The following is a 24,769-nucleotide window of genomic DNA, read 5'->3' as shown; positions in this document are numbered from 1 at the left end:
GTTTCCATCTTGGTCCTCTTAAAATGGGTGCTTCGGGAATCTTTTCTTTCAATGTGTCAAAGGCTTTATGGTAGTCAAAATTCCAGATGAACTCACAATATTTTGTAAGCAACTTGAAAAGTGGAGAGGCTATCTTCGTAAATTTTCTATAAATCTTCTGTAATAGCTAGTAAAACCAAGAAAACTTCTAACACCCTGTTGACAAGTAGGAACTCATAATTTAGAAATGACTTTTATATTAGATGCATTGACTTTAATTCTATTTCCTGAAATGTGGTGGCCTAAAAGAATTCCCTCAGCGAACATCATAAGACAATTTTGATGGCTTAATGAGAGACTTCCTTCTTTACACCTAATGAGGAATTTTTCCAAATTTTTAAGAGCTTCTTCAAAAGAGTTTCCATAGACAGTAGAATCATCCATATAAACTTCCACAAAATCCTGAATTAGATCGGAAACAATGCCTAACACTATCCTTTGGAATGTTCATGTGCATTAAATAAGCCAAAAGGAAGTACTCGATAAGCATAAGTTCCCCATGGACAGGTAGAGGTTGTTTTATCTTGATCTTCTGGAGCTACTTGAATTTGTTTATATCCACTAAAACCATCCAAGAATGAAAAAAAAAACTTTTTCCTTGCCAATGTATCAAGGACTTGATCTATAAAAAGAAGTGGAAAATGATCTTTTAAAGTAGCTTTACTCAATTCCCTATAATCAATCCATACTCTCCATTTTGCATTCTTTTTTGGAACAATTACCAATGGTGAGACCCTCTGGTTGTCTAATATTGGATACATGAAATTCACATTTAACAATTTTTGTAGTTCTTCTTTAACAATTCCCCTTAAGTTTGGATTCATCATCCTTTGGGGTAGTCAGATTGGTTTGACAATTTCTTCAATATAAATATTGTTGGAAATAATACTGAGAGGGGGGGTGAATCAGTATTATCATATTAATAAAACTTTTTCATTTCCATAATCAGATTCATATATGCTACTTCCACAACTTCTTATGATTAAGTTAATCGATCTTCAATGAGTGCATTAGAACATTATCAACCATATTATCAGTTAACAGATGCAGTAACATAAAGTAGATCATCACACATAAGGCACACACATGAACACAATGATGTAAGGTGGAAACCCAATGCGGGAGAAAACCACCTGCTGCAAGTCATCTCAATCTTCTTCTTAATAAGAAAGTTCTTTTACAATATTTGTACTGGTGCAGCCTCATACCAGTACGGGAGCTACAACCCCCTTTGCTCTTGTACTAGCCGATCCATTTACTAGTACGCAGGCTACTACCTGCTACAATGCTCCAAAGATTTCCTTTAGCTCTTGTACTAGCTTAGATACTAGTACGTAGGCGCCGGCCTACAATCTTCTCTCCTTCAAGTACCACGTTTCATCAATTTTCATACTGGATACACTGAAGCACAACCCATAAACTGAAAGGCCACATTTCATCCAATTTTCATACTGGACCCAACAACAACATTGAAGCTCAAACAACCTTCTGAAACACCCAATCAACTGAAGTAACCAGATCAACAATAATAGGACCAAACCCAGAACACAACAATGATAAACAAAGATTTTAAGAGAAGGAAGCACCCTGCTCAACTGCCAGCCTGAGTCCGGACTCACCCTGTTCAACTGCTAGCCTGAGTCCCTGGACTCACCCTGCTCAACTGCTGGCCTGAGTCCCTGGACGCACCCTGCTCAATTGCTAGCCTGCGTCCCGGACGCAGTCTGCTCAACTGCTGGCCTGCGTCCCTCGCTCTGAGTCTTTTGAACTGCCTGCGTCGCGGCGCACCTGAACCCTTCTGCGCCTGCGTCCGGCGCACCTGAACCGGTTCGCTCCTGCGTCCCGGACGCACCTGAACCCTTACTGCACCTGCGTCTCTTTAGATATGAAAGATATAAAGACTTCAAGACTAACCCAAATAGTCAGATCTACAGATCTGATCGTGCGCCATAGCGATCATAGTCCATTAGAAGATTCGCCTTCATAGATCTGGACTAGATCTCACCAAAAGATATTCAACAAAGATGGTGCATAATCCAAATGAACTCCTTTGCTTTATATAGGCAAGCTTTTCCCCAAAACATGGAACAATACCACGAGCCGACACCATAGAAACGCAAAACCGTCGGCTAGATACCACACAAGAAACCCCCACGTGCTTTTCTCTGCCTTGATATGTGTGCACTGGGCGGACGCACCCCCTGAACGGCTGCCTTGCGTCCCTGGACGCGGGTTCTGCATGGTATACCTGCGGGGACGCACTTTCTGTAAGGTGTACCTGCGTCCTTCATAATTTCAACAATATTTGAACCTCTGCTTACAAAGAGCTTGCCATTTGATTCCTTTGAGCTATCCTGTAATATGTCACATCTGATATCTCTTCTGTAGATTCATCTGAATGTATATGAGTGAGATGATCTTTTATGAGAGTGTTGCCATCAAGTACAACATATGCATCATAATGCCAACAATCTCCCCCTTTGGACTTGATGGCAACAACACCGAATTACTCTCCCCCTTTGACATCAAGGGCAAAGGGGTATGCTCCCCCTACGAACATGCTCCCTGTGACTATGAGCCAGATCTGCTGAAGTCTCTGAATGAGCTCCCCCTTTGTATATGTCATGGTGCTCCAATCTGATAATGGTCTTTCTGAGAACAGGCTGAGATGTCTGCTCTGCTGTATAGTGCTTGTTCATGCTCAAACTCCCCCTGACTATAAGCAAGGTCTGCAAAAAGATGTTCTACAAGAAGAACATGACTCTATATATCATAAATGACCTTCCTATCACCAAAAGACTCAATACATACATCCATCACCCATCACAATAAGGATCATCCATCCAACCAAGTGGGAATACATTAGAAATATGAAAACCAAATACATTACATCTTCATCCCTTGCATAGTGGGGAGACATAGGCCGTTACATGACCTGAAAAGATGACTATAATAGATAGACTATTACAACATGAGTCTTGCTACGTCCTTCCAAACATCTAAAGATCATGACAAACAACAGCACTGTATAATATGCTCCATAGTATCTGTCAACATCAACTCATAACCATCCAGATCTACATGAATCAAGAGCCATCAAATGAAAGCATCAGCATCAATCAACATATGTATGAATAATCATTCCTGTATCCAGTCAACAATCCTCATCCATTTGTGCCAAGAAAGAAATCATGCATCATGCTCATGTCAACATCATCATGAAATGCATATGAGTAACTCATCATCATCATGTCTCCAACAATGCGACTTTGAATAATCATCCACGAAATCAGCCAACCTCATCCATATATGTGACAAGGATAATAAAGACTTCATGCAAGCATCATTAGAGAATCAACCATACATCTGATCATGTGACCAACTCATAATAGCAAGATGAATCATAAGCATTGTCATCAAGGACCATAATGCCAACAATGAATTTAGGACATATGCTCCCCTAAACCAGTGCCATCTGTTAAACCTGATCATGCATATCAAGAAGAATCAGCCAATAAATGCTTTGAGACAGGTACGCACTTCATCTTCTGCTGCGCTGCGTCCTGTTGCTGCAGGGACGCACCCAAAAACACTATCACGCCGCGTCTTTCGCTTCAGAGACGCACCCAATAAAACAGTCGCGCCGCGTCTTTTTGCTGCAGGGACGCACCTGATCCTCAGTCGCTCTGCGTCCCCACGCAGATCTTCAGTTACTGAACTGTGTCGTGGACGCACCTGGACTTGGTCTGGCCTGCGTCCGCACGCAGGTCTCCTGTTACTGTACTGCGTCCTGTACTTTCAGCTTCCTCTGATTCTGGTATGTCTGTAACTTGTGCTGTGCCCTCCTTTTCTGACTGTACTTCCTTTTTCCTCCATATCTTCAAGCGTGATGATGACATTTTCTCCTTTTGATATGGTGCCCAAACTTTGTTCCTGCATTCCTTGGCTATATGTCCAAGCTTGTTACATGCATAACATCTTACATGTTTCATATTCCTCCTGTAACAATCAGTAGCTTTGTGACCAAACATATTGCAAGCAAAGCAATATCCATAAAAGTACCTTGATTGAGATGACCTTTCTGCATAATGGTCTTGAACTCTTCTTCTTCTACATCTTGCTGCAACATGTCCAAGATTATGACATACATAACATTCAATATTATTCATAGGAGGAGTAAAGGATTTTCTTTGAGGAATCTCTTTCCTTGGTTGATGATGAGATTGATCTTTCACTTCTTCGTTGATCACTTTAGATTTCCTTTTAGAGTTTCTTGCCTCACCTTGTGAACTAGATTCACCTTCAACAGATTCATGGAAACCAAGACCAGTCTTTATAGCAGGGGACCTTTGACTACTAAGAATATCATCCAATACTTTAGAGCTATCTTGAAATCGTAAAAGCTTATCCTTTTCTTCTAGTTTACCTTTCAAGATATTTACTTCAACCTGAAGCTGTTCTTCCTTTTCAAGGGATTTCTTTTTCAAAATTTCTTCAGCTTTCCTTCCTTCTTCCATTTGTTCCCTTAGTTTGAGAATTTCCTTTTCTTGTTCTTCATACAGATCCTGCTGCATTTGACGAACTCGGAAGGCACATTCCAGTTGAGATTTTAAGCTGGTGACTTCGTTTTCTTATTTTGCAATAGCTTGGAGTAGATCTGTATTCTGCTTCTTTGATTCTTCAAGATCTCCTTTTAGTGAGAGGATTGTAGCTTCAAGATTTTCATAGTAGCTGGATCTATCTTTGAGTTTCTTGATGGTTGTGCTTCTTTTGTTGACTTCTTTTCTTAATGATGTCACTTCATGCTGCAATTTTTGACATTGGTCTTCCTTGTCCTTGAGTAGCTTTCTTACCTTGTTTCCTTCTTCTAGTTGTGTCCTTAGTTTGGTAGCTTCTTCTTTGAAATCACATTCCTTTTTGTTTAATAGATCTTGTTGATCTCTAATTTTGTCTGTCAGCCTTTTAAATTCTGCCTCTATTTGATATCTTTCTTGTTCACCCATAAGAGCAAATTCAGTAGTTTCGCTATCACTTTCATCTCTTTCACAAGGAAATATAGCTGGAACATCAGAGGATAACACATTCATACCTGATAATGACTCTGAATCTGATTCTGAATCTGAAGAGCTTCTTATGCCTAATCCCCAATCGATTCTTCCACTGTCATAGTTCTTCTGAGATGACTTCTTTTTCTTATTAGCTTTCTTCTTAAGCTTCTTTCCCATTGTTCCACGGATCTCCTTCAAGCGATCAAGCTTCTATCAAAGGACCTGCTCTGATACCAATTGTTGGAAATAATACTGAGAGGGGGGTGAATCAGTATTATCATATTAATAAAACTTTTTCATTTCCATAATCAGATTCATATATGCTACTTCCACAACTTCTTATGATTAAGTTAATCGATCTTCAATGAGTGCATTAGAACATTATCAACCATATTATCAGTTAACAGATGCAGTAACATAAAGTAGATCATCACACATAAGGCACACACATGAACACAATGATGTAAGGTGGAAACCCAATGCGGGAGAAAACCACCTGCTGCAAGTCATCTCAATCTTCTTCTTAATAAGAAAGTTCTTTTACAATATTTGTACTGGTGCAGCCTCATACCAGTACGGGAGCTACAACCCCCTTTGCTCTTGTACTAGCCGATCCATTTACTAGTACGCAGGCTACTACCTGCTACAATGCTCCAAAGATTTCCTTTAGCTCTTGTACTAGCTTAGATACTAGTACGTAGGCGCCGGCCTACAATCTTCTCTCCTTCAAGTACCACGTTTCATCAATTTTCATACTGGATACACTGAAGCACAACCCATAAACTGAAAGGCCACATTTCATCCAATTTTCATACTGGACCCAACAACAACATTGAAGCTCAAACAACCTTCTGAAACACCCAATCAACTGAAGTAACCAGATCAACAATAATAGGACCAAACCCAGAACACAACAATGATAAACAAAGATTTTAAGAGAAGGAAGCACCCTGCTCAACTGCCAGCCTGAGTCCGGACTCACCCTGTTCAACTGCTAGCCTGAGTCCCTGGACTCACCCTGCTCAACTGCTGGCCTGAGTCCCTGGACGCACCCTGCTCAATTGCTAGCCTGCGTCCCGGACGCAGTCTGCTCAACTGCTGGCCTGCGTCCCTCGCTCTGAGTCTTTTGAACTGCCTGCGTCGCGGCGCACCTGAACCCTTCTGCGCCTGCGTCCGGCGCACCTGAACCGGTTTGCTCCTGCGTCCCGGATGCACCTGAACCCTTACTGCACCTGCGTCTCTTTAGATATGAAAGATATAAAGACTTCAAGACTAACCCAAATAGTCAGATCTACAGATCTGATCGTGCGCCATAGCGATCATAGTCCATTAGAAGATTCGCCTTCATAGATCTGGACTAGATCTCACCAAAAGATATTCAACAAAGATGGTGCATAATCCAAATGAACTCCTTTGCTTTATATAGGCAAGCTTTTCCCCAAAACATGGAACAATACCACGAGCCGACACCATAGAAACGCAAAACCGTCGGCTAGATACCACACAAGAAACCCCCACGTGCTTTTCTCTGCCTTGATATGTGTGCACTGGGCGGACGCACCCCCTGAACGGCTGCCTTGCGTCCCTGGACGCGGGTTCTGCATGGTATACCTGCGGGGACGCACTTTCTGTAAGGTGTACCTGCGTCCTTCATAATTTCAACAATATTTGAACCTCTGCTTACAAAGAGCTTGCCATTTGATTCCTTTGAGCTATCCTGTAATATGTCACATCTGATATCTCTTCTGTAGATTCATCTGAATGTATATGAGTGAGATGATCTTTTATGAGAGTGTTGCCATCAAGTACAACATATGCATCATAATGCCAACAAATATGATGTATACAAGTGTTAGGATCAATTCCTTTCATATCGGTATATTCCCATGCATAAGTAGAGAAATGTTCTTGTAACATATTTACTAATTATTTCTTTCGAGATTCTTCTAGATTATCATTAATATTCAATGTTTTCCCCAGAAAAATTTCTATTAAAGAATTGCCAAATTTCTCCATAGAGTGTAAAGCCATTTGACGAGATGATACATATTCAGTATCATATTGTTCATGAAAACTTTGATTTCGTTCACAATATGAAGAAGATTCATTATTTTCTATTAAATTTAATATATGATGTTCTTCATCTATTTGTGAAATAGCAAAAATTGGTTATATATCAAAGTTTTCATTATCATCATCTATCCATACTTCACTTTCTACATCTATTGTTGTTTTTACAGGAGGATATAATGTGAATTTCTTTGTCGAACTTCCATAAGAGATAAACATATCACTAGATCTGAAACTTATAAAAGCATCCGCTATAGTTAACCATGGTCTACCTAGAATCAATGGGTGTGTTAGGGTCCTATAATTATTTATAGAACCGTTTGATTATTACTGATGATTATTATGTTTGAGATGTTGTAAATAATATTTCACCCTTAAAATTATTTCCAAGGAGAAAACAAGTATGAAGATCAAGGAGGTGTTTTGTATAGGAATGGTTGGATCAAATCATTTTATAGGTGTTTTCTTCATAAAGTGTTCAACAACAACTTTCAAACGATATCTCTGGTGCTTAAAATCGACATCCAGATCAAAGGGAAGAGAAAGTTGAAGTTTGCACCAGAAAGCAAAGGAGAAGGCATAAGTGACAATCATTTATTTTGAATTATTAAAAATAATTCAAAAAAATAAATGAATAAATCAAAACTCTAAAAACATGAAAAATACGTTTATTCATTATACACCCAAAGTCAAAGCCCAGAAAGTTGAAGTCTGCACTAGAAAGCAAAGGAGAACACATAAGTGAGAAATCATTTATTTTGAATTATTAAAAATAATTCAAAAAAATAAATAAATAAATCAAAACTCTAAAAACATGAAAAATACATTTATTCATTATACAGTCAAAGTCAAAGCCTATGGCCCACCCCGCATTCATGCATTAAATTTTCCCCAATGTTAAATCGCTAGAGATATGTGCTTATTAAAATAAAGGGTTATAAATATTTTTAAGACCCAGAACCCCTCCGACATTTAACAAAATGGGGTCCAAAAACCATTAACTGTGTTTTTTTTACTTTTAGAATGTGGCAGGAATGGAATTTCATATTTTACTTTTATAAATGTGGCGGGAATTGAATTTAATATGATTATGAAATAAATGTTATGTGGATGGGAGGGTGAGTGAAAGAGATAAGGTGAAACAAGATTTTAGAGGAAATTCACGAATGGAAGGCTAAGTGGGTGAAATTAAATGACAGGGTAAGGTGTAAAATGAGTAAAATGATTTTACAGCTATAGGTAAAATGAAATTCACGGATAAGAAATTTACAAGAAAACGTACAATGAAGATTTTGCAATCATATGTTTACGAAATTAATGCACAAGTGAGAAAAAAAAGACCTTCGTGTGAAGGCGTTTTACACATAAGACGACAAGTAAAAGTGATTTTAAATACATAGATAAGGAATTTACAAGAGAAAGTACAATGAAGATTATGCAATCAAGAGAAAGTACAATGAAGCTTTTGCAATCATATGTTTACAAAGTTAATGCACAAGTGAGAAAAAAAAAAAAAAAAGGGACCTTCGTATAAACGAGTTTAAGTAGAATGAAGCTTTTGCAATCCTATGTTTACAAAATTAATGCACAAGTGAGAAAAAAAAAAGGGATCTTCGTATAAACGAGTTTTACACATAAGATGACAAGTAAAAGTGATTTGAAATTCACAGATAAGGAATTTACAAGAGAAAGTAATGAAGATTTTGCAATCAAGAAAATGTACAATGAAGCTTTTGCAATCATATGTTTACAAAATTAATGCGCAAGTGAGAAAAAAAAGGACCTTCGTGTAAACAAGTTTTACACATAAGAGAAAGTACAATGAAGATTTGCAATCATATGTTTACGAAAGTAATGCACATGTGAAAAAAAAAAAGGAGCTTCGTGTAAACGAGTTTTACACATAAGTGAACAAGTAAAAGTGATTTTTTTACAGAGAAACAAGATATTTTTGTTTTTACAAGGATAAAAGTCAAAATAGAATGTTTTACTAGTCAAGAATTTACCAAAAAAACAACACATGGTTTTTCAAAACCCATGGGAAGAGAAAATAACCATGGTTTTGAAAGAAACACATGGTTTTGGAAATTTATCCAAATACTCTAAGGGGTAAAAGGAATTTACAGGTATAGGTAAAATTAATATACAAAGGAAGAGAAAGGATGAACAACACATGGTTTGTTAAAACATTCACATAAATATGTCAAATTTTAATTATGAATTTCATTTAAGAGTTTAATCAAGATATTTTCTAAAAATATATTTATATTTTTCCAAAATATATTGTGACAATAATGAAATGATGAAGAACAAAAATTACAGATCAAAGGAAAAGCAGTCAAATTTAAGAGGACAGCGGAACATTTTAGCATCAACAATCTTAAACAGAAAACAGTGAAATAAGGAGACAACATTTTATTATCAACAATCTTAAACAGAAAGTGAAATAAGGAGACAACAAAACATTTATGCCAGCAAAGCAACAATTGCACATTTGGAGGGCCACTCACCACAAGAATTCCTAAAAAAGAGTGCTAGAACACAACCGGCTGCTATTATTAGCAATTTAATCTATTTTTATAATTTTTGTAATAAAGAATTATGTTTCAAGATATTTATATCTGTAAATAATTGTATAAATACTTCACCAATTGAAGTAATAAGGGTTGGTAATTGTGGATTCTTATTGTTTTGTACTCAAACGAAAAGCTATTGTAGTTTCTTGAATTTCAGTGGACTTTTTCAGTAATAAAGGAAGTTATTCAGGATTCTTGTGTTAAGTTGTTTGGTGAAGTGCATCTATGGTCCATTGTTTATTTTTTCTGTCTTTAATGCTTATGTTTTATTTCTTAATTGTTAAACAGAAAGTATAAGTACAAAATTTGTTTTTCAATACTCTTTACTAGGTGTTAACAATTCTTAATGTTTCTCAGCTGATATTAGGTAAAGGAATTCTTCACTGCTCTTTTACTTGATTGAATTTTTTCTTTTCTTCCTTCCATATCATTCATATTAAATAATCCAACAAGTGGGGTAAAGGAATTCTTCACTGCTCTTTTACTTGATTGAATTTTTTCTTTTCTTCCTTCCATATCATTCATATTAAATAATCCAACAAGTGGGCTACTTTGCCCTGTGAAGACTTCCCTTAAAAAGCTGGTTCAGATCCATGATTAAACAGATGACTCCATAGCCGAATGGTGATCTGACCAATTTATCAACCAAACCCTGATTTAAAACAAGTAAGCACCTTAATAACTAGCCTAAAATACTTAATCAAAACAAAGTTAAATTTGACATAGAGAGCCCTCTCTGAAGCTGGTAGGGCTAGATCCCAGCTTCCAAAGTGCTTGGTATACCTCTCTGATTTTCTTTTGCAACCTCGGAAATTATAGAGTGATAATAGGGTGTCCTCCTAGATTATTCTTGGGTGTCAAGATCATGAAGTCAACAATATTTTCCCAAGAATCTAAGGATACAAATACATATTCTAACACACCATCAGGTTTGATAACAAATCTACCTGTTAATTGCAATAACGTAGGTGTATATTAAAGATTAGGATGTTTCAATTGATTCATGGCTTGTTTACTCATGATGTTTATAGATGCTCCTAAATCAATCAATGTATTTGGAATCTCAACACTATTAATGTGTGTTTTCACAATGGGGCTTCTTGGATCTAGATATTTCTAAACTTTTGCTTTTCCCATCATAATATCTGCAATTTTCCCAACTAATTGGATTATTTTAATTTCTTTTCTTTTTCTTCCTAGTTTTTTAATACTTAATTCCCTGATTGTCTTTGCAAATATTGATATTTCTTTGATAGCTTGTAACAAATAAATCTTTATACAAACATTATTTAGTTTATCTATCATATCGTAATCAGGAAACAGAATCTGTTTTTCTTCTCCTTTGTCAATTTTCAATCTTTCAGGAAAAGGTGGATTTTCAACAAAAAAATGAAGATTGTTCTATAATGGGAGTTGAGTTTATTGGAGTATCATCATAATGTACAGTGGTGGTTTATTTTTGAGGATTTTCCATTTGATGAAGAGACGTATCTTTATCAGAGAGGTCATCCTTCTCAGGTTCCTAGATAACAACATATGGTGGCTTCTCTTCCAATGCTCTACCATATATAAGTTGGACATTGTTTATATCTAATGGAGTTACCATGTAAGTTTCAAAATCCTGCCCTTTTATGTTGTAAAGAGTCTGTGAGTTTTTATTATTTGGATTTGGAAGTGGTTGAGCAGGTCATTGACTTGGCTTTTGTGGAAATGGTAATGAAAGTTGTGGGTTTGGATTTTGAGGTTGAGAGCGTTGAACAGGCTGAGGAAAATATTGCAGTGGAAAAACAGGGTAAGGTTATTAAAATTTAGGATATTGAAGATACTTTCCATAAGGAAATTTCCATCCTTGTGCCCAATGTTGAGGCAAAGGTTGCCAAGGCATGGGTGCAATCCAATTATTTTGTCATGGTTGTGCATATGTTTGAGTGTTGAAACCTTGAGTCATATTTTATTGTGGATTTTGCTATGGTCTTTTATAAATAATACAAAGAGCTTCTACATGATTTTACATTACTCCCTATTGATAGACAACTTTAAGACCCACTATTGAAGGGCATTTGTTTGTATCATGATTTTCTGCACATATACCTTGGTTTCTGCACTTTTTAAGTTAAGGGGGGATTCTCTCAAGGAATGCTTCTTTCTACATTTTAGACAAAAAATATATAATGCATCGTTTTCAACGTTTTGTTTGTTATGTATTTTAAGGATATATATTTGTTCACTAAGACTCCCCAAAATATTTGTTTTGAAATTGTCAAGCAAAATTGCCTGTTTCAGCCCTACTTACTGTCCGAGCTGCAGATTTATTAATCCTAGACATAACAGGATCTCTTGGATTTTTCCCAGTTCTTTCCTTTACCCTTGAAATGTGTACGCATAACTGACAAATATCTCCAAATGATAACTCAGAATTATCTCCTTTATCCATCAAATTGAGAAGATCTATCAACTCATATCTGATATATTTTAGCAAGAGAGCTTTTAAGGTTTCTTCATCTAGAGTATGCATTTAATCCCCTTTTACATTATAAGAAATTATTTCAACGAAATTTTCAAGATTTTCATGTTATTTTTGCATCATTTTAAAAAATTCATCTTTAAGGTTATGGGGCATACAACAATCCTTGTATTTTTCTAAGAACACATTTTTCATTTCTTCCCACATTCTCATAGAATGTGCTTCTAAACCCATAGACCATTTTAATGCTGCATCTTTAAGAGTGGCTACAAATAATTTAAACTTTTGAGTATGAAGCAAGTAATCATAGGATCTACGCAATACTTCAAACTCAAAGAGAAATGTTTCAGTATCCTCATGTCTTAATCCATGGAAATTAGGGAGGATAGAGGGTGAGATATTTTTCATTGTGGTTGTGGTATCTTCATCAAACATGGGAAATCCAAAAGGTTCTGGATCTCCTCTACCAGCTCCTCTTCCTCTTCCTCTAGCCCTTGCACCTCCCATTTCCTCCTCTTCCACCTCCAATCCTATTTTCACCATTCACATTATGTATTTCTCCTTCCCCTTTTGCCATTGTAAAATCATCGGAGCTAATATAACGTTCCAAAATTGGGTTTTCTAGTTCCTCCTTTGGTTCTTCTATTAATGGAATGTTAAAATTAGTTTCTTCTTCTTCTTCACTAGGGATTTCCAGCTTTTGTTGTAGAATTTGTTCTCCAGTTGAAGATAGAAAGATTACTCCTTCTGTTAGGCATGTAAGATTTTCTTCTTCTAATACGACTTCAGTAGAGGAAGTTGGTGAATCTTTAGGTTGGATTTCAGATCTATGTACCTCAAGAAGTCTATGTGGCACTGCGAGGTCATGGTGGGGTGAGTGGTCATGTTGGAATTGAACTTCTACCTCTACTTACAAATCTACCTCTCGATTATTTTTCCCTATGCATAAATATATTTTATCATTTTTTTTATGAAAAGTAAAAGACTCCTATATACACTTCCTCGACAACGATGCCAAAATGTTTGGTAATTTAATTGACATTAAATTACTACATAAATTATCAGTCAGGGCTAGTATACTAATGAAATGTCTGTGCATTATTTGTGCTAAGAGTCCTTATCATTCAAACAATTTCTAGATTAAATTGAGATATGAAGATGCACATGTCTTCTTAACAATTATCATTCTTACATGAAAATAAATATGTCACTCTTTAACATGAATGAAACTAAGTTTATCATACTTGCTTGAAATAAATATCACACTAGAATTATCACACTTGCTCAAAAGAGAGATCACACTTGCAAAAATAAATATCACACTTTCTTAACTAAATAATGAAAATAAATCTAAATCAATCTTATAGAAAAAGATAAATTAAATGTATAATCACACTAAATTGAAATTGAAATCTTCTTTACTCAAATGTATTTTAACGAAGACGTAACTCAAACTATACTACAAATCCTAAATCAATTCACACTCTGTCATACTACTTTTCATGTACATAAGATATCTCGGCTTAACTCATTCATCTTATCCTATAGCAAAATGATTAAACAAATCCTGCTTTAAATTTACTCCTAAACATTCATTTAAAATCAAAACCGATAGTTAGATGAACTAATTAAATTCTATATAAAATGAAAAATTGAAATGCTAATTAAAAACCGTAAAACTTTACAACTCCAGGGGGCCCTCCTGCTAGATGTAGGTAACAGCATAACTTCTTCAGAGGATTATATATGCATTGAGATAAAAAACAACAAATTTATCAAACAAAGCATAGTTTTTATAACTGTAAACAAAGTTTTCAAAACAATATGCAAGACTATTGTTTATCATGCCGAGGGGTAGATTTATAACCTCTATCAATAACTATTTTAGAGATTTACGAGCCTATCATACTCGTCAGAGACTAAAAATAACATAAAAAGATAATATGACATGATTTTCTCTTCGATTAATTTTCTCGCTCGCCTAGTTTGCCTTCGGCTCCTTCTTCATTGGTCGACTTTCATGTTGACTGGGCTTATTCGATGTTCCTATCATCAATCCAAGTCATGAAGATAGGTAAATATCGTTATGCCAACTATTAGTGACCTGTCCATATGTCTCATTCCTTGGTGGGAGTTTCGGAACCCATAGAAGCTTCAACTATGTTGCAGAATCAATCATTAGCTATAGAATTGTTGCAATTCAGTAGCTTATGCAAATATCGAGTTAAATAATAAAGAGCAATGAAAGTTATGAAATAAAATATGTTTAAGTACCTGCTATTTCCATGAAGCTTGTAAATTGTGCTCAAGTAGAGTTATTAGAGTAAAAAGGAGGATGGAGTGTAAGAAGGTTGTCAAAAAGAGAAAATTTAGGGCTTCAACAACTTCCTTAAGAAATCATCAAAAAATATAACAGAGTAGCTATGTCTCATATTGGAGGTTGTTAAAAAAGGTCCACAAACATTCAAGTGAACTCTTTTTAAGACTACATGTGCTTTTCTTTCTCTATCATGGAATATGGATTTCACATACCTCCCCAAGGTACCACCCTTGCATACATCTTGTTGTTCAAATGCTCCATTAGGGAGGCCAGTGGTTATTTGTTTTATAATCTTTAAGGCGTCATGACCCAAATGGCCAATTATGTTGTGCCAAAGTTCACCGACATCACGACTTTGCAATTTCTCTGCCTTATTGCATAATGCAACACAACCTTTCACATCCAACTTGTACAGGTTCTTCACCTGAATACCGTTCTGCTTCACCTTTTCTGTGGTTATGTGTCTCAAGAATGCTTTCCCTTTGCTGAAGATCACAGCATAACCACGGTATTCCAAAACTTATATAGAGATGAGACTCTTCTTTAGGCCTAGTACAAACATGACATCCTTGAGTCTGACAGGGGATCTTGACTCCCTCTGAAAGGTGATTGTACCAATTTCTGTCGCGTTGTACTTTCCGTCATCCCCTATCTGAATGTACATTTGGAGATATTTCTCTTCCAGGTCACTGAAAAAATCTCTACACCTTATCTTATGGAATGATGCACCTTAGTCCAAGTACCACATGCCCCTCATCACTATGTTGGTCATGCATGCAATAAGGGTGAAGTCAAGCTTGAATAGTGAAGCCAACGCTTCACCTGCTGCTCCTGTTGAGCTCTTCTTTCTTGAATTTTTGTGTCGAAACTTTGTGTCGTAGCACCCAAAATCAAGACAATTGAAGCATTTAATTTTGGACAAGTCTTTCTTCTTGCCCCCTTGGCTGGATTCTGTTTTGGTTTGAGATTTCTTCCCTTTGCCCTTCTTTCCCTTTATAACCAATTCAAATATTTTTCATCCTCTTCCTAGGATGAGGTTACATCTCTAGTATTCTTCCTTATCTCCTCTTGTACCAAATCAGACCATAAGAATTCCCATTTCATTAATTTATCCCTCATGTTCACTGAGTCTTGGTAGCTATGCCAACTTTTGGGAAGGCCTAGAAGAGTTAGGCTTACCAGGTCATCTTCTACAACATTAACACAAACCCCACCAATTCCATCACGAACTTGTGTAAATTTGCAGAGATACTGCGAGATAGTGTCATTCTTCATCATCTTGATATTTCAAAGCTTATCCTTGAGTGCTAATTTCCTATGGTTACTACTATTCTAGAACAATTTTGTCAATGCCTTCCACATTGCGACAAGAGTTTCTTTCCAATGGATATTTGAGACAATGTGATCTTGTACTCCCTCCAATATTATTCTCCTCTCCTTAGCTACATATTTCTTCCATTAGATTAGGTTTTGTGCATCAATGCCCATGGTTTTGCAATATTTGTCTTGACATATTCTATCAATCTGTTGTCATCCAAAATCGCTTACATGTGATCCTTCCATTCAATGAAATTAGAGATTCCATCCAAGGCATACTCTAGTCTCAGATCATTGAAGGTCATCTTCTCAACTCTGAAGAGATCATGGTACACTGAACTGTAAATTCGAACCTCCTGAGAAACAAATTTGAAATTCTTTTTCAAATGTGAATCATGCGCTGATACCATGTACAAATTATGGTGTACAATTGTAACAATTCATGAAATTTTAATCTAAATCACAAGACATAATCCTACCCTACTGCTATGTGGAACTCAATTCATAATTTATAACAATATTTGCAAACATGCATCATCAAATACACAAGTACAAAGATGTTTCTAGGGGAAAGCAACTACTAAAAACCAATTCAGCCTTCTTTGCACTAATCAATGATAGAGAACTAATTATAATTTCTTTCTTTCTCTAAGCACAACCTGCAAGTGAATAATTCGTCAATCTATCTGCACTGACACTAACGACACTCATGCAACTACTTATAATTTTTCTACTATATGTACTCGAGTTGTTGCCTACATTCGATCCTATGTCCTTGCACATTTCTTGAGGAAATTAGGCCACTATTATTTAAGAATTTCCTCAAAAATGCATATGAAATTTCCAAGGTTGATCATTTGACTGCATGCAACACCTGTACACTCAAGACTAGTCTACAATTGATGTTAGATTGCCTTGGAATCTCAACCATAGCTGGGGAACTCAAATTCTCTGCACGCACTAGCTATTTTGAGATGATTGATTAGTTAATTGGATGATCACTGAGTTATACTATTGTCCCACTACACAACTGAACTTCCATTAGTTCCTCCAACTATTAGAACTCGTTTAAATAAAAATAACTTGAAATAACTTACCTTGAACTCCTCTAACTCGAATTTACTTAGCTAACTGAGTGGCAAATGCCATGTCACCTTAGTTAACTACATCCAAGTTGTTTGGTGATGTGGAAGTTCGAATTTTCGCAGTTTGAACAAGGAAAAAGTCAAATTGAGGCTTTCTTCCTGCATTTTTCAAGAAGAAATGCCTCAAAATCAAGTGCTAGAATTTGACCTTTGGTTATACTTTTGGGAATACTTACTCATATATACAACTTTGTGGTAAATCTATGTCAAGCTTGATGATGCTTCAATGTAAAAGGGAGAACATTGATAACTAATAACACAACATTCCTTAAGCAAGGGTAGCAGTGACGAAGCCTCTCTTCAAGTCATATCGAACTAATTATTTCATTTGGGATGAAGTTATAACTACATTAATACTACACAAGAATGGAAATGGCTTGACATCCATTCCCGCAAAAGCATGTAAAATACATAATAGAATCTAGTGCACAAAATCTTAGAGTTTTAGAGAAGGATTCCAAGGTTGCTCAAACATTGAATTCTACTAGAACAACTTGTGGAATAACTCCCAAATCATCAAACATATAACTTCAAAGGTCACCCAAACAAGCTTAGGTACACAAAGAAATTGTATTTATTTGAAAGAAATGTTGGTTTTAAGGTTGTAGTTGAATTTGGAGATTGTACCATAAATTATAGAGTGAAGGGATTCATAGATAACTAAGAACACAATAATCACCATTGTCATAGATTCTATGAAATGGTTCATCTCAAGTAGAACTAGACATCAATAACATGTTTTCTTCCACATGGATAGAGGTCGTGTAAGGATGACGTGGTTCATCTTATCAAGAGTCGAACGACAGTTGGTTCCACAACGTTTAGCAGGGTGGCCTCATGTTCTTGAGCTCAAATAGAAATTAGAACAAATTGGAGTCAATGTAGGAGCATGCATTGGTGAAATGGTGTATAGCATCCTGAGGAACATTCCTTTCCGTTTTCACCACAATGAGGATAAGGCTATAATTCAATAATTTATATATATTTGGAGCATGAAGATGACTGTTAGTGTCTCGTTTTGTCCTAAATTTTACCATTTATCACCTCCATTTTTGCCCATTTTTCTCAAAGGAAGTACCCGTTCACCTACCTTTCCATCACCATCACTGTCCTAAACCCTTCTTAAAACCTGACATGAGGTAAATGCATTATATTAGTGTCATTTTGCTATTTTTGGTTAAGTTTGAGTAAGTTTGAGTTATATTCCCAATAAGTTGACTAATCATTATGGGTTAAGTGTGAATATTTGTAGCAGTATGGATGGGTCAGCTAAAGATGGAGGGAATTCTTGTCAGCAGTCTTGCTTTTTCATTTCTGTACTCAATATCTCAGTCTATGATCTGTACTCAAAATCATGAAGGCATAGTAGACTCTTTCCACAACTTCGTACTTCCAAAGGCTCGAACACCACAGTAGAAGATTTTGACCGAGCCCGAGCTCAATGTTTTCCACAATGAATATTCTCCATATCCTCATCGAAACAGGACCATGCTAATGTTGGCATTTGTTGGAATCCATTGTGCCAAGGAGAGAAAAAGTGTTCAAGAAATCGATTTAGTAAATTCGCTAAGTTTTCCATGTATGGGTTTATTACCATTCTGAATTTGAATCATTTCCTATAAAGATCAGTACTGTAATGAATTAGAATTAGAGTTATTATTGCAAACTATTGAGTTATCAAGTTACTGTTGAGACATCAATATTTGTAATTGAAGACTCTATTAATATAATGGCTATGCTTGGAGCTAAATCATTCCGAGTTATGGTTTATTATGAGTCCTTAATTTTAATTTTTAAATCTTTCTGTTATTGCAAGTTGTTTAAAGCTTACCTAGGTGTGGCAGGGCCCACCATCATCTAGGAGCAAGCTTCACTATTAGTTCGTAGGTGTATCATTGCGTGATATTTCTTTACATTCATTTTCTATCTAGTTATTGTGTGAATTCACTAAGGTTTCTTGTGCAAATGTGTGAGATATTCCATTTGATTTTGGATTGATCATAATGTTTACAACCTCGCATTCATTGATAGATAACCCAATCAAGAATTTTGAGTGCATAGACCACCATTTTTCATACATATTGTGTGTAAATCTTTAACACATAGCTATTCTCTACCCCTCATAAAAAGCTGAGTTTGCCTTTCGATACAGAGCCATGCTTTGTTCTTTCATTTTTAAAGCGCATTCATTTATATTTATGATCGAAATATCCATTATAGGAAAATCAATTGAGTCTTGAAGCTATATAACCTGATCTTTGTGTGTTTATTTTGGTGTGTCTATCTCTTTAATGAAGTTCATAATGAATGGTATGAGCATGAGTGTGGATTTCCTTGTGTAGAATTGAAAGATTTATTTATGGTATGAGTTTGGATTGTGTTTTCAAATGAATCCGAGTTAGTAGCAATAGGAATTGTGTTTTCCATTTCTAGAATTTTTATTCCTTGATTCATTTCAGGCATTACGGTTTAGTTTTCAATCGGTATGCAGGAATAAAGCGAGAAGAAGGATGTGCTAATAGAAAAGTGGCTTTGAAGAGGGAGATTCTGAATCAAGACAAGGAAATAGTTGAACATATTATCTTTCGAAGTACAAAAGGAATTATATTAGAAGAATGAGTCCCACATCTAGAATCAACTAACATCAAGGACCATTCTTCAATACCTCTTGTTGATCGGGTAATCATCAGCAGGCCTCTTCAAGAGTCTGTAGTAGACATGGCTAACCAGGGAGGATAGAACTGAAACAATGAAGAATGTTTGGGAGAAGGAGAAGGTCAACGTCGTAACATATTTGGACTAAACAATGAGGAACGACAAGAGGAAGGAGAAGGCCCACATCACCACCCATTCGAAGGGAACCATGAAGGACCGAGGGGAGGACCGGAAGAAGAAGAAGAAGAGGAAACAACTTTTGGGTTTCCTATTCTCGATGTAACCAGGAATATAACTATGAAAAATATACTAATGGCATCTCGTCCACTCTTCTACAGTAAGTCCTTCGAAGATCCTGACGCCCTCTTATTTGAATTTGACATTTTATGTAGGAGTTATAATTATTATGAGGATGCACATAAGCTCAAGCTATTCCTAGCCACCCTGAAAGATGCAACCCGTAGATGGTTTATGAGCCTAGGTCAACATACCATCTACTCCTGGGACGATATGAAGTCTGTCTTTCTCAAGAAATACAAATACTTCTGCAAAAGTAGGGATGTGAACGATATTCTTCTAATGCAACAATTAGAAGACGAGAACCTAGAAGAATATCTTGAATGTTTCTTTTATAATTTCCATAAATCCCGGCGAGCACGGCTGAACTATGTCGGTAGGCAAGATGCTCCGTGACAATTCTCGAGATTATGTGTCAAGAAATCAGAAATCTGTACCCAATCTTGTCACTAGAGTGGAATTAGGAAACTTATTAGAAAACTTAAAAATGGATATCCTAAACATTATTGGTAACCAACTTGACACAATAAAACTCAAAAATAAACAAGAAGATGAGAGGGCTGCCATGGCAATATCTTGTCTTAAATGCATAAGCAATCATGCTGAGAGGGAGTGTCCCATTAATGTTATTGAGGTTTATGGGATTTGTGCTTTAGAACATGTAACCGAGAAGTTTCCATCTCTTCCCAGTTTATAGGCTATCTATAAGGGTAATACTAAAACAAATGACTCCTCACAAACAAGCAGGAAACCCTCTTGGAGAAGCCCAAATCAAAACATGTTTCAAGATCCTAGTTTTCAAGCCTGTGGCCAAAATCAACCCTAGAGTTTCCAACCATATTATCCTCCTGGTTTAATCCTCAATCACAAAACACTTCCTGCAATCAGTATTGGAGGGGAAATCCTTATGGAAACGTTTTCCAACCCCAAAGCCAATTCTACCCTCCATAATCAAACATGCCTAGTACCTCCTACAATCCAAACATTCAACCTTATCAGCACGGGTACAACCCAAATCATTATCAACAACCCTTGCTACCTCTTCCTCCTTTCCACCAGCTTTTACATGCACCGTCTAACCCATCATCCTTGCATGCACCACCATCATTGAACCCGCCTCAACCTACTTTGTTGCCAGCGTAACTCATAGCTAATCCCAACCATAATAAACAACCTCAGCATGTGAAAAATATAGAAGTACAACCTTTTCCTACCTATATGATCAGTGTTGTCCCAATAAAGGAGATTCAACTATGATCTAGGAAAACAATCAATAAGGAAAAATCAGTTGTCAATACTTAGGAAGAGCCCCTCAAGAACAAACTGAAAAACACATTCAACAAGAAAAACAAAAACAAAAAGAAGAAGAAAATGAACCTCCTTACCCGGAAATATTACTTGTTAAGAAGGAAGAGATCCCAATTGAATATGATTTAGAATCTGAATTAAGGAATGCTTGTATTAAAATTCCACTATTACAAGACATTAGGGACATTCCTATATACACTAAAATCATTAAAGACCTCTGTATTAAGAAACTGGGAAGGAAAGGACACAAGAACAAAAATGTAAAAGTCATGAGTGAAATGTCCAGGATGATTTCAGATTTACCATTAAAATATAGCGGCACAGGAAATCCCATAGTTACCATCGAAATCAATGGAGTACTTCAACCAAACACCCTTCTATACTTAGGAGCATCAATTAATCCTATGACTTTCAAAACCATGGCATCTTTACAATTGCAAGGGATCAAACCTACACCTATTCTTTTATAATTGGAAAAAAATCAATTATTAAACCAATGGGAACTCTAGAAGACATAGTAGTCACCATTGCTTCTTGGAAATATCCCATCGATTCCATCGTCATTTCTCCTAAAAAACAAGACACCTTGTATTCCTAGGACACCCTTGGTTAGCTACTGCAGATCCTGTGATAGGGTGTCAAAGTGGAGAAATGGTCATTTCCAATGTGTTATATAATCAAACCTTGTCAATCTCCCCCCCTACTCAAACTACTATTGAAGTAACCTGATGGCTAGAGAGTCCTTATGGAGATGAGGAATGTATGTTTCCTTTATTATCATTAGGAAAATCTAGATAACTCTAGGAACAATCAGAAGATCATATTTTGCAGCAATTTTTATCTGATCGTTCTTATATTGATTATCCTATTTCTTTTACTAGTGATCAACATGTTTTTAGTAATGAGTTTCATGAAGCTTTTCATCTAGCCATATTTGCCTCATTCACAGCAATAGAGGGCATTAATGAGCTCACTACGAACCATTTGAAAGCAATGAAGGAAAAGTTTTGTACATTGGCAATGAACTAAATGAAGAACAAAAGCAAAAATTGTTGAGCATGATTCAAGAACAATCCGGAGCTTTCGCCTGGGACTATTTGGAAATGAAAGGCATACACCCAGATACATGCATCCACCACATCTACACTAATGAGGAGATGAGACTAATCTGGTATCTGTAGAGACGCATTAACCAAACCTTCAAAGAAATTGTAAAAGATGAGTTGCAAAAGTTATTGGCTGCAGATTTTATCTATCTTATTTCAGATAGTCATTGGGTGTCACCTTTGGTGGTGGTTCCGAAGAAGAATGGTAAGTGACACATATGTGTTTATTATAGGGAGTTAAACAAAGCCACCCTACGAGATTACTTTCTGCTACCATTTGTTGATCAGGTACTTGACACACTCTCTGGTAAGAAGTATTTATCTTTTCTAGACAGGTACATCGGGTATAACTAGATTCAAATAGCTGAGGAAGACCAAGATAATACCAACTTCACTTGCCCTTGGGGTACCTATTCCTATCAATTTCTCCCTTTTGGCCTTTGCAATGCCCCAGCTACCTTTCACTAAGTTGTCCTAGCCATCTTTTCTGACTTGATCCATGACTGTGTAGAAGTCTATATGGACGACTTCACAATATATGGAGATGATTTTTCCCAAGCTCTGGAAAATCTAGAAAAAATATTGATTCGACGTCAAGAAGCCAACCTAGCCCTTAGTAGTAGTAAATGTAAAATGATGCAAACTAGGGAAATATTCCTAGGTCGTCATGTTTTGTTTGAAGGAATCAAAGTTGATCCAGCCAAGATTGAGGTAATCTCACATATTTCAATTCCTACTACACAAAAGGAGATAAGAATCGTTTTGGGACATGTGGGTTACTATTGTCGATTTATTGAAAATTTTACAAGAATTGCAGCACCTTTATTTAAATTATTAACTAAGGACACTGACTTTGTTTGGAATGATGATTGTCAACATGTTTTTCAGGTATTAAAAGACAGGTTGTCCACCGCTCCAGTATTGAGGGGACCAAATTGGTCCTTTCCATTCCACATTTGCACTGATGCTTCAGATACCACACTAGGATCAGTCTTAGGACAAAGGGAAGATCACTTTCCTTATGCTATTTATTTTGTTAACAAGAATATTTCCCCTGCTGAACTAAATTACACAGTTACTGAAAAGAATTGTTAGCAGTTGTTCATGCCATAAGAAAATTTAGACATTACACAACTGGTTATGAGACTTTTGTCCATACCGATCATTCTGCCATTAGATTCTTAATGAACAAACCTATCACTAATGGTAGGATCAATAGGCGGCTGCTTATTTTGTAAGAATTTAATATAACTATGATTGATAGGCTTGGGTGAGATAATCTGACAACTAACTTCTTGTCTCGAATGAATGTCATGCAAGGAAATGTACCAAATCCAGTACCATATGATTTTTCAAATGAAGAATTGTTTGTTACATCTACCATTACTCCCTGGTTTGTAGATGTTTCCAACTACCTGGTGCCGTGGAAGTTGCCTCAGAATCTGTGTACCAGGGAGAAACATAACATCATACAGCGGAGTGCCAACTACTCCTCAATCGATGGAGACTTGTTCTATAGTGGACCTGACTTTATCATGAGGAGATGTGTGCAAGATAATGAGATATTTGATGTGTTGAAGGCCCGCCACAATGAGCCTTGTGGGGGGTACTTTGTAGACAAAATGATTGCATACAAAGTCCTTCATACCGGTTATTATTGACCCTCTCTTTTCAAATATGCCAAAAAGTTTGTATCCAGTTGTGACGTTTGTCACAGGATGGGGAAGCGAGTTCCTTCAGATGACATTCCCCTTCAGACACAAATATCAATAGAGCCTTTAGAGAAATGGGCATTAGATTTCATGGGACCTATCTCCCCCATATCAAAGAAGAAAAAATATATTTTAGTTTGCACTGATTATGTTAGGAAGTGGGTGGAAGCCAAGGCTTTGTATGCTGCAACCGAGAAAGTAGTAGTGGAATCCCATTTTGAAGACATTTTCACTAGATTTAGAGTACCCGAGAGATTTTTATTGACCAGCGTACACAATTCACATCGAAATTGTTCAAGGATCTCATTGAATAATATCGAATCAAACATCGGAAATCTACTCCTTACCACCCCCAAGCCAATGGGTAGGTGGAGCGCACAAACAAAGTGTTAGAATCCATATTAACGAAGACCATTCAGTTACATCATAGGGATTGGGCTGACAAGTTGTTGGAAGCATTATGGGATTACCGCATAACTTGGAGGAATGTGACAGGGCACACCCCATATGAGTTAGTTTATGGTAAACATGTTTTGCTGCGTATTGAGTTCCAAGTGAAAACATTTTGGACTACCACGCAACTCGGGATGAATCTTAGTGAAGCCCAAGAACAAAGGTTAATGTAGCTGAATGAGATGGACGAGATTAGACATGATGCATTCCTTCGAACCATGTTGGTGCAAGATCATAGAGCACGTTGGCATGATAATTT

At 36.4% G+C, this 24,769-nt stretch overlaps 1 protein-coding gene across 3 annotated transcripts in view; it reads left to right on the top strand.

The window, feature by feature from the left end:
* The window catches only part of LOC149212050 (MADS-box protein SOC1-like), a 426,272-nt gene that overhangs the window by 393,264 nt on the left and 8,239 nt on the right, over positions 1 to 24,769 (top strand). The window lies entirely within an intron of this gene.

The sequence above is a fragment of the Pinus tabuliformis genome, chromosome 1_1 (genome assembly GCF_031772625.1).
Source record: "Pinus tabuliformis cultivar Carrire ecotype Pingquan chromosome 1_1, CPIR1, whole genome shotgun sequence".
Lineage (NCBI taxonomy): Eukaryota > Viridiplantae > Streptophyta > Pinopsida > Pinales > Pinaceae > Pinus > Pinus tabuliformis.
The sequence above is the reverse complement of the archived record's forward strand: the minus strand, read 5'-3'. Positions and strand labels throughout refer to the sequence as shown.